Source organism: Salvelinus namaycush, chromosome 1, assembly GCF_016432855.1.
Source record: "Salvelinus namaycush isolate Seneca chromosome 1, SaNama_1.0, whole genome shotgun sequence".
Taxonomy (NCBI): domain Eukaryota; kingdom Metazoa; phylum Chordata; class Actinopteri; order Salmoniformes; family Salmonidae; genus Salvelinus; species Salvelinus namaycush.
Genome location: NC_052307.1, coordinates 25,801,427 through 25,813,495, shown reverse-complemented (window position 1 = coordinate 25,813,495; position 12,069 = coordinate 25,801,427). Strand labels below are relative to the sequence as shown.

Below are 12,069 nucleotides of genomic sequence, written 5' to 3'. Positions count from 1 at the left end.
GCTAGAGTGGGCGGAGCCCAAGTCCAAATGTCAATTCAAGCACCCTGATTGGCTGGAAGGAAGGGCCTTTTTTTACAGTTTAGTTTAGCAAATCTGCATATCTTTCTCTCAAATAGGCCTCGGACTCTGAATGGAGCACCACACTATTACTGGATTGATCTCAAACACAAGTCTGCATATTTAGGTTGATGTGAAAATGGCCTCCTCTGTTCCTGCTCATGAAAAACAAAAGGGCGGTTCCACTGAGGCTGTGCCTGCATGGGAATTTCTATTATTTCCAGCTGCAGATGGAAACTATTACGGAGTCCCTGATGAGCTGTAGAGTGGAGTGAGGGGTGTTGCACACACACAAAACACACACACACACACACACACACACAAGCTGAGTCACTCGCAGAAGATAAAAGACACCCTGTTGGCCAGCAGCAGTGGTTCTCTCCCTCCCTCCTTCTCTTTCTCTCTCCCTCTGTACTATACCAAGAAGACCTCTCTACTCGGCCTGCGCTGCACTGATCTGTAAGTACGACTCTCTCTGTCTGTCTCTGCTGCTCCACGCCAAGACTAAAACACAAACAGTTCATGTCGTCAGACTCTCCCGCTCACTCTGGCTCTATCACCTAGAGGGCTGAAGAGATCAGGAGCGTAATGACCGGATTATACACTTGAACTGTGTTAATCTTTAGTTCTCCATGCGTGTCAATTACTTTTTGTCTGAACATTGTTGTGCAACAGTTGAGTTGCAGCCGAATAGTTCTTGTAGGGTTCTAACATTGTCTTAGGAAGGAGCTATCTGTCTTTGGTTGAGCAGATAGGAATCAGACCTCCTCCACGGAAAGACAGGTTTCTGATGTTGTGGCTGTTGTTTTGGGCTGAGAGCTATGCTGAATGTAACCACTTCAGTACTGCACCTCTGGTTATACTGTGCATGTTCATTTGTACATACTGTATACGTTAATATGTTCATTCATTCAACACATCAGTGTTTTATCATGATACATTTATTACCAAACATAAAGGGAACTGAACCCATCTAAGGGCTTACAAGGACAGAAGTACAGTAGGATCTTCATTTGATCTCTCTTTTGTTGCTGAGAAAAATGTATCAACCCCTACAAAAATGTCTATTAATTTTAATCCACATAATAATTCACATTTCCTGTTGCTGCAGGACTACCTTACTGCTGTAGCAAACTGGCTCAAATGAAGATCCCACATCTGTATTTTAAACCATCCCTGTTGTCTTTGTTTAGCTGGGCTCTTTATACTGGAAGTAGCTAACCTTGATGGGTTAGCTCCAAATGGATTTCCTCTTTGGGCCAACATCCACGACAAGCATATCTTCATGTGTCCATTCGTCTACTCTGATACTCAGGGTGCATGAGGGCTGTGAGCTCTGGTGCTGAAAGAGAGAGGGTTCTTATCATAGCTTACCTCCCATACCAGAGGAGACAAGCATTCCCCCAGAGGAGAGTCTAATATAGGCAGAGGTACGCATGGGAATGGTTAGCTTCATCATCAGTCTGTATGGCTCATACGGTTGTGGGATGCACCAACCGCTGACCAGAGTGGTGTTTACATGCAAAGCAACAAACAACCCCCATGGTGCTGTTGTGTCCTTCTGAAAGGCATTTTAACAACACTGTCACTGTGTATATCTGGCTGTATGGGTGACGGTGATGATCATGTAGGCCAGGGGTTCCGAGCCTTTTTTTCCCAAGGCCCGCCTTTTTATTATTTTTCCCAGGCTCTGTCGCCCCGGCCGCGACCGGGAGGTCCGTGGGGCGACGCACAATTGGGCTAGCGTCGTCCGGGTTAGGGTGGGTTTGGCCGGTAGGGATATCCTTGTCTCATCGCGCTCCAGCGACTCCTGTGGCGGGCCGGGCGCAGTGCGTGCTAACCAAGGGGGCCAGGTGCACGGTGTTTCCTCCGACACATTGGTGCGGCTGGCTTCCGGGTTGGAGGCGCGCTGTGTTAAAGAAGCAGTGCGGCTTGGTTGGGTTGTGCTTCGGAGGACGCATGGCTTTCGACCTTCGTCTCTCCCGAGCCCGTACGGGAGTTGTAGCGATGAGACAAGATAGTAATTACTAGCGATTGGATACCACGAAAATTGGGGAGAAAAGGGGATAAAATTTTAAAAAAAAAAAAGAAAAAAAAAAAGAAGCTGAGCTATGACCTAAATTCGAGGAGTAAAATAAAGGCTTTGACTCTTGGGAAGTAATCTTATATAATGTGTGACTCTGTCACTATCAATTGATCTAATCACTTTCTGTAAAAGAGAATATGTATAATTAAATTGAAGGTTCATTTAAATTATTATAATAAAACATATTTGGTAGCAGAATATTATTTGGAGAAATTGGGTCTGAACTTGAATTTCCTTGTCCATTATTATTAAAAGATGTAATGAATCTTGTTCAACTATGTAGAATTGCAGGAAATTAGCTATAAAACAACAACATTTCCTAGGTCCCTCAAATTAAACAAAATCAAGCTTGTGGTGTTTTTAACATAGGCTAACTCAGTAAGCAATAAGAGCCTGGGCGCGAACCCAGAGACTCTGGTGGCGCAGTTAGCACTGCGATGCAGTGCCCTAGACCACTGCGCCACCCGGGAGGCCCCATAGCTCAGCTTCTTAATGATATTTCCAAGTGCATCAGAGCTGTGTCTTTCTCTGGCATTTTACAGCTTGTTTCTAGCCTAAAGCATTGTGGAATTATGCATCGTTTTAGCTCGGTATAAACAATTGCGAATTATTATGATGAGTATTATTATTAAATTTTTCTCAAGGAAGGTCCCGCCCCCTAGGCTGGGAACCCCCTGATGTAGGCAAAGGTCACCTAAGAAAGAAAAACAGATGAACTGACAGTTCTTTCACTTTATTGGATGTCTTTCAGTGTTAAGCAATATTTAGTTACATTATACTCTTAGTTATTAAATCTCTCTAAAATCTGAATGCTTGATTGAAACCAAATGGCTTGTTTTATAGGCAGTTTGTTTCCAAATGCATGATGAATGTTCAGATAGTTTAGTGCTTCACTGGGAAATGTTTTCCCCAACCAGTAGAAAAAGTACCCAGCCGTTAGCCATCATCAAGTTAGGTAGTTGACTGTTATGTAACAGAGCTTTATGTCATGATGTATTCCCTCACTTGGTATGGTCTTTGGTTGTTGCATGGGATTTTAATGACCCATGCAATGGGTATGATTGCTTCATAGAAACATACTGAACATATTGGAACATACCACAGAGACAGAACAGGGTTTGAATGTGTTTGAACGTTGCTAGGCGGGATTTACTAGTCTGGCACAGAGCTGAGAGTTGCTAGGGTTGATTCATTAGAATCCCATCACTGTTACAAATACCACACTATGGACTCGGCGGGACAGTGGAAAAAACAGGCTACAGTTCCCATCCCTCCAAATATAATATTTATCACTGGAGGGAGGTACAGACAAAATGACAGTGATGGAAAGAGAAATGTATATGGGAGAGAAGAAGAGAGGGAGGGGGGAGTGTGTTTGTGAGAGAGGTGCTGGGTCCTCGGCCAAAGCAGCAATCACCTCTTGCACCTCATTGAGCCACAGAGTGACAGGGTGTAGGATTGGGTCACAGCGGGGGACTGTGCCTGCCTGACGGCTCTAACTGGGCCCTATAGCCTCTTCCACTACAGCACAAACTATCCAGAAGCGTTCCTTCTTCTAGGGGTGAAAAACCAAATTTTCCTTTGGCAAAAACAATCTCCGGAGCAGCGGTGCAGACTCAGTAAGTGGACACTGCCTGGTATTTGCCTGAGTTTCACTGTCCCAAGCCAGACCGCTGAATTATTAAAAAAGAGCTGACTCCTTCGATTCCAACCTGAAACTGTCGGAGGCATGGGGCTTGCTTACTCTCTCACACACACACACACACACACACACACACACACACACACACACACACACACACACACACACACACACACACACACACACACACACACACACACACACACACAAAATAATTTCTAGTTTTTAGCTGGTCTGATTGGTTAAAAGGTTAAAGTGCAATAAAGGTGAGTGTACCTGCAATGTGAAACATGTAAAGGCTAACTCAGTACCTGAGACATATGAGACAGAAACAGTTATGTCAGCATGTAAATCTTCAGGTTTTATCCTGTTTCTCTCCATTGGCAAACACTGCAGACAACCTGGAAAACCTAGTTCTAATTTGCCATGTATGGTAGAGAGAACAACTGAGGAATTTGAGAGCATGTGTTTCACTCTGCTTGTACATTAACACTGTGTAGTTCCGTTTACTGTATTCTCTCATGTACTTAGGCAATCTAGATATCTGAATACAGAATGTCTGGATTATTCTGTATATCAGCTGTCAGTGGTTGAAGCAAATTCAAATGGATTCACCTCCCCTCACATATAGTTTCTCTCTAGTCATCGTGCCCCTCAGTCTAAGCTGTTGTAGCTGGATATAAATGATCTGGGGAAGGGCAGGGGATGTGAGAAAGACAAGCTCTGTATGTCTATCTGTCTGTCTGTGTCTGAGTGAGTGAGTCAAGTGGTGGGTCCAGTGTCAGTGCGATCCATGGGGGTTGACCCCCTCAAAGACTAATGATGTCAGGGGACCCTCAGAGAACCCTCCTGGACTGAGAGAGTTATTTTTCTCCCCTCCTCTTCACTCCCGTCTCTCTTTAACTGGAAAGAGACCTAGCCTGTATGTGCCCCCAGAAAAGACACAAACAGCAGCACAAAAGAGAGGGAGTCGTGGGAGAGAAAGAGAGAGTGGGTGATAGAGAGAGGGGCAGTGTGGGGTATTGGGGAGGTGGAGGTGATTAACTATTAGCATTCCCCTTTGGTTAACCCTGCACTGTGTGAAATATCACTATGATGAGCACTCTTCATTGAAGAAGCTCCGCGCTGACAAGCCAAGAGGAGGGTGCCTTTTGAACAGGGTCCAGGGGTTGCCATGGCAATGCCTGTCAACCGGGAAGTCCTTCACAGGAGGAGGTAGTCGAAAGAGAGAGAGAGAGAGAGAGCGAGAGAGAGAGAGAGACACAGTGAGTGAGTGAGTGAGTGAGTGAGCGAGCGAGCGAGGTAGTAGAGTGGGACTGCCCACAACATATTGGGCTTACATGCATCACAGAGAAGATAGAACTTTGAGAGGTGTGTTGTTCCCTGGTATTCTTCATCAGAGGTGAGTAGCCTAAACTTTTCCCATGCTGAGGAAGTAGGATGAAATAACTTTAGATACACTTTTCAACATAGCCAGATATTTTACACAGTAACTTACTATGTGATCATGGGGCTGTGGTAGGTTCTGCTTTGCTCTGTTTTTATTGAAGGGTTGAGTAACCTGCCTGTTTGCCTATGTGCTCCTGGCTTACTTGCTTGCTTCACAGGATTAGTGCAGCAGACTTTCCCAGGAATTTGTCAGTGTTTTTTTTAAAGAGACGCAAACTGAGAGGATGGCCACACAGCGAGATCCAGTACAGTATAGTGTACTTGAAGTTGTCTCATTCGGACAGAAGAAGGCTATTTTATTCTGCTACCCTCAGTGATGAGGTCTGTGCTGTGAACTGTCCTAGAGAAACAGTCTTAGTTGTGGTTTGTGAATGAGTGGAGGAGAGGCCAGCTCTGATGCACCCCTGCCACATTACAGGAACACAGAGGGTGGGAATGAGAGAAGGGGGCTGTGTTATTATGGTCACTACTCACTGCTCTATCCATGGGTTTGGGTATACTGTACTATAATCATGGGGGCTACCTTATTAACGGTGTGGAAATAGATATCCCTGTCAGGGACAATGCCCTAGGACACTGCACTTAACACAGGGCTCCTTGGCCCTCTGGCTCCAGACATGTTCACCCTTCATCTTGGGGCTTATTGTGGATGTCAGCATGATTTCTATACCCTGCACTGATCCTATTTGAGCTCTCCTGAGATCTCTTGCTCCATCACCACAGCCTATACTCACTCTGCTTTGCATATATACAAAAAGCTACCCATATGGCTGTGTGAGTGTTTTTGTGTGCACTGTGATGGCATATTTGCCTACACTGTGTAAGGTTGTGATTGTTCTTTTGTAGTTGTGTAAGGGCTGAACTACCTTGCATAGCACTGCGTGAGCTCTAATGTGAGTACAGTAACCACCCTGAAATCTCCAATCCCTCTCTAGTCCAGCAGTCATATTATTATTGGCCCCCTCAAAGTGAGGCTGTGTAGGGTCTCTATTGACAAGTAACACGGAAGCCCTGGCTCCCCCAAGCAGCAGGCTGAGGGGAGGGAGCACCATACAAGGAGGCAGATTTGTTTGTTTCTGATAAATGTGTGTATCCCTCAATAAGCGCATGTAATAAACAGGCCGGGTCCAGGTCCTTGTATGGTCTATGGCAATGTGTTCACATGTGCCAAGTTGCAGTCTGGAGACAAGGCAGGAGTGTGTGATTAACCTTTAGAGAACATCTTTATAATAACAACCTGATGATGAGTCAGCCCTCAGGTTTTTGAAAAAGATCAGATTGTTTGTGATTATCTTCTAACATCATGTTCAAGTAAAAACATACTAATGATCATTTCAGGTTTATTGCTTTCTTACATAATTTATCCCCTGGAATTTACTACATTGTGTGAGATTATGTGATAAGGCATTACCTGCCTCCCACTCATCTGGAGAGTAGTAGTGGAAGGCCAGACATGAGTATGTTGTTTCCCCCCCAAAATGAAGCATCTCCATTAAAGGATAGGGTTGAAGGGATGTTATGCAGCCTGATATTAAGGAAAGGCCAGAAGTTTTTAGGACCTGTATTGCACTACAAACAAAATCACCACCTTAAGCAAACATGTCTGTGTTTTGGTCTGTGTCCTTATTAGTCTAACTCTGAGCAGGACTTCTCATGGCTGGGAACAACATTATGGAGCCAATGATTAACCTGCTCTTTCTGCTCAGCACAGCCCTACACACAGAAACCAATGGAGGAGGTCAGTCATAGAAATACAATCAATAGAGAGGATGTCACTCGTTTGGCTAGTTGTGTGCACTTTTTTAAGGGTCAAATCGAGTTATCCATAAAGTGACTTTGCACACCAATTCACTATACTGAAGCTATGATACTACCTTGTACTGTACTTTTTGGTAATACACCTCATTATGATGGATTTATGTCACATAACATGTCAAATGTTTGTATCACTGTACCAATTGTTGAGTTCCGCCCATTCTCTTTCAAGCTGAAACATAGTTCAGCCCATTCTCTTTCAAGCTGAAACATATTTCCATGATGTTTGGTATGAGGACAATATAAGGGAAAGTTTTGCTATTGTTACTTCACCTGGCCTTAGACACTCCCTCTACCCAGGCGGGGCTCTGGCAAGCTGCCTGTTGTGGTGGATACTGTTGGTAGCAGAGGTTCTACAACTCATAAGGTGTCATTTGTGGCTGTCCTGACAACCATACTTCCTGGGATAACAATGCAGTGGAGGAGATTAGAGCTGGACCCAGTCACAGAAAACCTCCTACCACAGACAGGAGGAGGAGAGGTCTGGGTGACAATGCATAGAGAAACATAGAGTGCCAACTCATTTTTCATAAAATCATCCTGATGCAACACTTGACTCAAAAACACAGCTGGTGAGAGAAATCCTGTTGTGAAACACTTTCTTGTAATAAGTTATTTTTTGGGCTTCCAGATTAGAGTTAATATATTAAAAGTTTCCCTGTAAGTTATCGGCGAAGATGAAAGCTAATATAGTCATAGCTTTGTTGTAAGTTCTATTTCAAATAATTGCTCGGTCATTCAGTATGGGTAGCGCCTTCGTTGGGCGTGGTCAATAAGGAACCAATTTCACGCAAAGCCGTAGACAGACAGGAGCGACAGCTAATAGGAGGGACTCCGCTCCTTTCTAACGCGCTGTGGCTCCATCTCACCTCACTTTGGTTCTTCCTTATGAGGTCAAAATACTTCTGAATACTCTCTTCAGGATCCGGTACTTCTCCGTTTTGGACTGTTTTGTTCCGGAACCTATTTGGCCGGATCCAGTGACATTATTTAGCAATATACAAATTTGAACGATACAAGTTCATTGGAGTTGCCTCTTGATTAATAGTGGATTGGATTGTGTGTAGCCCAATAACAAGGCACAGTTTACAGTTGGGAACGCACGGCAAATCTGTCAGTGAACAGCATGCAGACAAAACAGGCCTTTGGCAATATTTCAAATACAATCGTGGGAAAAAAACAGTTTAGAAAGTAAATGGCTCCTGCTGAAAAGAGAAGACTAATCTGTCTGTAGAGCCTGCCAAAATATTATATCAAATTCCAAATATTGTTTTACAAAGTAAAACAAGAGAGATTGCCTTTTGGCACGAGCGCATCGGCCATCACCGGCGAGTAAGCCGTGCATCATCGGGTGAGTCATTGAAACTGGAAAGCATGTTTAGGATTACAATTTCCTCCTCATATTGTAGTTTACAATATGCGTCTCCGCACACCTAAGCTTAGGCTAATTATGGATTCAAGACAAGGTAGTTTTTATTGATCTCAGATTCTCAGTTTGTCAGTGTCAAAGTAGCTTGTAATTTCGATCATTTCTGCTGTATTAAAACCTCTTAAGGATTTCCAATTTTCGGCTAAAATGACATACCCAAATCTAACATACCCATATTCATGGTACCATTTGAAAGGAAACACTCTGAAGTTTGTGGAAATGTGAAAGGAATGTATGAGAATATAACACAATAGATCTGGTAAAAGATAATACAAAGAAAAAAACAACCGTTCTTTTGTAATTTTTTCGTACCATCATCTTTGAAATGCAAGAGAAAGGCCATAGTGTATTATTCCAGCCCAGGTGCAATTTAGATTTTGGCCACTAGATGGCAGCAGTGTATGTGCACGGTTTTAGACTGATCTAATGAACCATTGCATTTCTGTTCAAAATGTTGTATCAAGACTGCCCAAATGTACCTAATTTGTTTATTAATAACTTTTCATGTTCAAAATTGTGCACTCTCCTCAAACAATAGCAGGGTATTCTTTCACTGTAATAGCTACTGTAAATTGGACAGTGCAGTTAGATTAACAAGAATTTAAGCTTTCTGCCAATATCAGATATGTCTATGTCCTGGGAAGTTTTCTTGTTACTTACAACCTCATGCTAATCGCCTATCTTAGCTCCAAAAAGTTTTTAAAAAGATCCTCCCAAAGTCTCCAGTCATGTAAAATTCTGTACAATTGCATAAAATGCGTTTAGAAAAGGCCACGTTTCCCAGACCCTAGGCTACTAAAAATGTTCCCCATGTGTGCAACTTCCATAAGTGCCTCTACTCCACTGCTTTATGCCACTACGCAAATGTGATTATATGCATGCAATGCTATATTTAAAATGTTTAATTTTCTTTGTGCATTCCGGTACCTCAGAGCTCCTCAGGTCACCCCCCCCTCGTACTCACTTTTTGTTCCGGCACCTCCCAATGTACAAATTAAGCACTGAGGAGCAGTTGCCACAAAGCACTGTACCCGTTCCGTGCACAAACACTGCCTTTTCAATAAAAAAATACCACTGTTGCACACAAGATTTTTGCCAAGGGCACAGAACATGAGTATAACTTAAAGGTGAATCCCTATAATGCCACCAGAGGGGCGCTACGGTCCGTAGCCATTTTGCCACAAGTGTGGAGAACTGGTGCAAATATGCAGTCTTGCCCATGGTTACCAAGGTTTAAGTTTAAAAACAGGTGGTCTCCTGTCAGAGTGGTGTTGTCAGTAGCGACCGCGACTCGGCTCAAATACTAGAGCAGGAAATCTCCTCTCTTTTCACCTAAAGGGCTATCAGAGCAATACCAGCAGAAGAAAGCCAACTAGGCTTCTACACTCGTTACATTTTGGTTCACAAAAGGACCTACGGGTCCCTAGCAGTTATTTTAAAAAGTTCACGTTCCGTATGCACAACGTGCTGTCTTGCTCCATTCGTCAAGGCGAAGGGTTCACTACAGTTGATCTGCAGGATGCCTATTTTCAAATCAACATTTTGCCAGCACACAGGAGATTTCTTAGGTTCGCCTTTCAGGGCCAGCCCTATGAGTATCAGCCTTTCACTAGCCCCACTGACTTTCAGCAAATGTGTGGACGTGGCACTGACCCCTCTGAGGTCCAGGGGGCTCAGAATCTCTGCCTACATAGACGGTTACCTGCTCTGTGCCCAGACAAAGCAGCAAGCAGTGAGAAATACAGCTATCCTTGCAACCCTCCTCACAGAGCTAGATTTCAGGATCAATCAGATAAAGAGCTGTTTGGTGCCCACACAGCACATAGAATATCTGGGCTGTTTGGTGCCTACACAGATCATAGAATATTTTGTTCCAGGCCACCCTATTGGAAAGGCGAGTCACTGCGTTTTGCCAGTGCATCTCCATGTTCAGACTTTGGCATACAGTCACGCTCAAAAACGTGTCTCCGTTTACTGGGTTTGATGGCCTCCACCATATCAATAGTCCCGCTGTAGTAGCTGACAATAAGAGACATTCCGCAATGGGTCCTGTTCGTACGTCTGCGTTGCCTTCGTCACCTCCATCACCAGATAAAAGCATCCCTACCATGAGTTTCGGCTCTCTGCCACTGGAGGGATCCCTTGATCTTAGTCAAAGGCACTCCCCTAGGGGTAGTGTCTGCAAGGAAAGGGTGTGACGACAGACGCCTCTGTCACAGGGCAGAGCAGTGAATGGATTGTGACCTCCACAACTCCGTGTTACTCACATAAACTACCTTGAGTTGCTTACAGTGCTTCTGTATATTGGAAGCTTCAGCCCTTTGTAGTGGCCCAAATATGGGAGAAATACTGTAAGGACGGTCATCCCTAGATCTCTTCGCATCGCGTAGAAATGCGCACTGCCAGTTGTTATTTTCAATGGAAAATGACAATGTGCCACTATGGGTGGATGTGCTAGCGTACCCATGGCCAAGGGGACAGCTTTACATGTTTCCCCCTCTGAGTCTGTACCTCCCCACTCTAGCCAGAGTTAGGGAACAGAGGTTGTCTTATCCCGGTAGCCCCCCGATGGCCAGGACGGCTGTGGTTAGCAGAGATTATTTTACACAGGGAGATTTTCCATCCTCATCTAGACACCCTGGCACTCGGGCCTGTCCCATGAGAGGATGAATCTTAATGCGACAGGCCTACTGCTTAGGGTCGTTGAAATTAATCAAAGCACTTGGGCCCTTTCTACGCGCTCACTGTATGATATCAAGTTGTGTGTGTTTGAGAGATGGTGCGAGCAGGAACGGGCCATTCCCTTTCAGTGTTCTGTTTCAGAGGTACTTTGCTTACTGGAGGGGCTTCTGGACAGGGAGAAGGCTTACTCCACTGTTAAAGTCTCTGGCCTCCATCTCTGCCTGCCATATACTGTAGACTTCAACAATGACACAGTGGGAAAACATCCCCTTATCTGTTGTTTTATGAAGGGTGCACGTTACTTACGCCCGTTGTCCAAACAGCTAGTCCCAACTTGGGACCTATCTGTTGTACTTGAGGCTATGTCTCAGTCGTTGTTTGAGCCACTGGAAAGTGCAGATATGAGACTTCTCTCATTCAAAACTGTCTTACTTTTAGCCATTAAATCCGCAAAGCGAGCGGTAGAGCTGCACACACTGTCAGTTCACCCCTCTTGCCTGAGTTTTACCACGGGGATATCCAAGGTTAACTAGAAACCTAACCCCTCTTTTGTGCCTAATGTTAGTAGAGCTTATCATTGCCTTTATTTGGAGCTATCAGCTTTTTACCCTGCGCCCTTTTCCTCTCTGTCCAGCAGTGGAGGCTCGTGGGAGGAGCTATAGGAGGATGAGCTCATTGTAATGGCTGGAATGGAATAAAGGAACGGAGTCAAACATGTGGTTTCCATATGTTTGATGTGTTTGATATCGTTCAAGTTACTACATTGTAACCATTACAATGAGCCCGTCCTCCTATAGCTCCTCCCACCAGCCTCCACTGCTGTCCAGTAAAGGCTTTACGATGAGAGCCCTGAGAAAAGCGACTAGCTCTTTAACTCTTGGGCACTCTCCCACGCAGGGAGGCCCATTT

At 44.5% G+C, this 12,069-nt stretch overlaps 1 protein-coding gene across 1 annotated transcript in view; it reads left to right on the top strand.

The window, feature by feature from the left end:
- The first annotated feature begins 5,113 nt into the window (after positions 1-5,113).
- Positions 5,114-12,069, top strand: part of LOC120020044 (vinexin-like) — a 41,215-nt gene continuing 34,259 nt past the window's right edge. Inside the window, exon 1 of the mRNA XM_038963512.1 lies at positions 5,114-5,187. The gene's annotated coding sequence lies outside the window, so the exon portion shown is untranslated. The remainder of the gene's footprint in view (positions 5,188-12,069) is intronic.